General features: G+C 38.8%; 1 pseudogene; it reads left to right on the top strand.

Moving 5' to 3' along the window:
- Nucleotides 1-628: 628 nt before the first annotated feature.
- Nucleotides 629-3,317, top strand: part of LOC102826162 — a 6,018-nt pseudogene continuing 3,329 nt past the window's right edge.

Here is a 3,317-nt window from a genome sequence, read left to right as displayed (position 1 = left end):
GATGTCTCATCTACCACCACACGTACCCACACTTAGGATGTACACAGGTTATCCAATACTAGTCAAGTAGCTGTTGACTCTACTTTTACTCATGAAAGCATATCTTATTGTAAAAAAGTAAGAGCAACAATATTGTAGGAACAGTCTTCAGTTCACTCTTAGAAAGCAAAATTATTTCCTCAGCCTCGTTATCCATGATATTTCTAAGCCATTACTTGTAACATACTTCTCAACCAATCATAGGACACCCAAGCCTCCCACTGCTAGAAACTGGTGATCCCACTCAGCGCTTTCGTTTTACTTAGAAAATGGAACTCCAAATGACTCTCCTGAAGTAACGCTGCAAATCAACTCTGTGTTCCTCTCATACTTGCCCACTTAGTTCTTGTTTCTTGAGCACAGGTAGAGAAAAACAACGCTAATATTGTAGAGGACATCACTGTCTGAATCACTACCCAAATATAGCCATAGAATCTACTTCAAATCATTTAATGTAACTTGGCTGAAGGCTGAAATTTCATTAAGCTATTCTTCTCATAACTCTGACTTTGAAGGTTGGTAAATGATTCATTTGTGCAGTGTACCAACTAAATAACTATTCCGTGTACTGACATTAGAATGTAACACAATGTCCTACGTTGGGAACACATCTCAGACAGGGGAGGAAGAGCATCCGTACTTTGATATTGCTGTAGACACTCAGATTGATTATCAATCCCTCCTTAAATGCAAAGACCAATGACAAATCCATCAAGAAGCCTGAAATCTAATGTTTTATTTGTTCTTCAAACAAACATTTTTTTACAAGGCCTCAAAGGTGGCCAAGATAAAATGCCAAAAGTCTGAACAAGAGAAATTTATAACTATAATTAACTGATATCTTTAGCCTATAAAGATGTCCTCCTGGCTAAGATGCCCTCCCAACAAGAATTTGCTGACCTAGATTTTTCATCATAATATTCCTATATTATGGCCTACCTATCTAAGTGCTGATGTGGTTTTCATTCCTATTTTAAAATATAATAGTTCTCTGACTTTCAAATACAACCAACAAAGTTATAAGAAGCTAACTTGCCGGTCAGTAAAAAGTTTCCATCTCTTTCCCATCCCCCAGGAAGTAGTACTGAGAGATGCCAAGGGTTCAACAAAGCCAACAGATCTACCTTCTTGCCCAAGAGGCTGTTTGCTATTGTTGTTGCTGTTAAATGCCATTGAGTTGGTTCAGACTCAAAGCGACTCTGTATAGGATTTCCAAGGGTTTGAACCACCAACTTTGAAGTTAGCTGTCCAGTAATTATCATACAGACCCGCTCCAGGAGCCCAAGGAGGTTGGGTAGTGATATCTATACTCGTATTCACCCTGTATAGGGTGTCTGGAGTCCTGGTGTGGCACTGTGGGTTGATGCACTGAACAGCAAAGTTGGTTTGAGAACCAATTCGACAGTGCTTAACAATAACAACAACAACAGGGCATCTAAGGATGTAAATCTTTATAGGTGGAAAAGCCCTCATCTGTTGTTATTGTAAGTTCAGTCAAGTGACTTCTGACTCACAACAATCTTGTATAGGGTTTCCATGGAGCAGCTGGGGGGTTTGAACTGCCAACCTTGTGGTTCACAGTCCAGTGCTGATCCTACTGTACCATACCCAGACTCCTGTGGTGGTATATAAATCAGAAAAGAAAGAAGAAAAAACAAAATATGTGAAGGCCAGGAGCCAGGAAGAAAGTAAACTGGGAATAGAAACGGGTGACAGCAAAAAAGTCCTAGAAAATTGCTTTTAATAAAACTTGAAAGATCCTAACATACGAATTAGTCAAACTGCATTATACACACACTTAGGATGTACACAGGCTATCCAAGTTCTGGGCCAAGTAACTGTTGTCTCTACAGTCTCCTTCTACCCATGAAAGTATATCTGAATGCAAATAATAATAATAAGAGAGACAATATTTTAGGAATAGTCTTGAATTCAGGTATTTTTCTTAATACATTCAGCTGACTTTTGTCATGAACAAGAAGGGTGACTTGATATATGTCAAAAAATTGATCTTCAAAGCCATTTACTTCCTTAGCCTGTCACAGTTCCTATTACTTCTTGTCTGTAAATATGCCTGCCCTGACCACCACCCTGAAATAAATAGTCTAAAGTAAAAAATGACCGTTACTACAATTGATTAGCTCGGTGGTAGAGACTTGGCTCAAGCCCAGGAAAGCCATTGTCTGGCCAGCACCCAATCAAAACACATCTTCAAGAATTTAAATTCATAGATCTACATACCAACTGGTCTCAGTGGATAGAAAGTAAATGAGGTAAAAGTCATGTGAACTCGCACTGAGATTGCCATTTGGGTGTAGACAACTGTGTATGGAGAGCATGCCAATATTCAAAAAAGAAATATGGAATAAAAACAACAATAATGATAGTAAAGATCCTGTGGTCCGGGAAAGGGAGAGACTAGCTGCTCCCGTAACTGATGGAATGAAAGTCCATAGTCACAAATTTTATGAAATGCCCACCTTTATGTATTTTATTTCTGTATCCTTTTTTTAGCCTCTCCTCCAGTTATTTGAATAAGCTGGAGTAGGTTTCCATCAGTTTTGCCCAAAAGTATATTAGCTAGAATATAAAAATAAGCTATTCCTCTAAGTTTTCCCACTGTTTTCAGAGGGCCCTGACTGGAGGAAAAAAGAGAGGATGCTAAGGACAAATTATCAATATTGTACTCTAAAAGATCTGTGTATATGGTTACACATAAAATGGTATACAATATGATAGATTCTTTGGTATTTACTATGACAAACTTACCTCTGGGCCTTGAGAAGTCTACAGTTAGCTATACTCATACATAGCAAATAGTGATGGCAAATCCCACTAATATGTATATAATGGAATCCTAGTGTGGCTGTAAGATAAGCACTGGACCTCAGGGTTGGTTTGAATAGCAAGTTTGGTAGTTCAAACTCACCAGTCACTCTTTGGAAACTCTATACAGGATCGTTAAGAGTTGGAACCGACTCAATGGCACTTAATACTCAAAGGCACTTAACAATACATATATATATGTGTGTGTGTTGTGTGTGTGTGTATGGAGTCCTGGTTTGGCACTATGGGTTAATGTGCTGGACTGCAAAGCTGTTTGAACTGCAAAGTTGGCAGTTTAAGCTCACCAGCTGCTCCTCAGAAACCCTATACAGGGTCACTACGGGTTGGAACCGACTCTAGAGTCAGTTTATATATATATGTGTTGTTGTATATTGTTAAGTACTGTCGGGTCAATTCCAACCCATAATGAACCTGTAGAGGGTTTCCAAGGA

This window comes from Chrysochloris asiatica, unplaced genomic scaffold, assembly GCF_000296735.1.
Source record: "Chrysochloris asiatica unplaced genomic scaffold, ChrAsi1.0 scaffold00003, whole genome shotgun sequence".
In the NCBI taxonomy this organism is placed as follows: Eukaryota; Metazoa; Chordata; class Mammalia; order Afrosoricida; family Chrysochloridae; genus Chrysochloris; species Chrysochloris asiatica.
The sequence above is the reverse complement of the archived record's forward strand: the minus strand, read 5'-3'. Positions and strand labels throughout refer to the sequence as shown.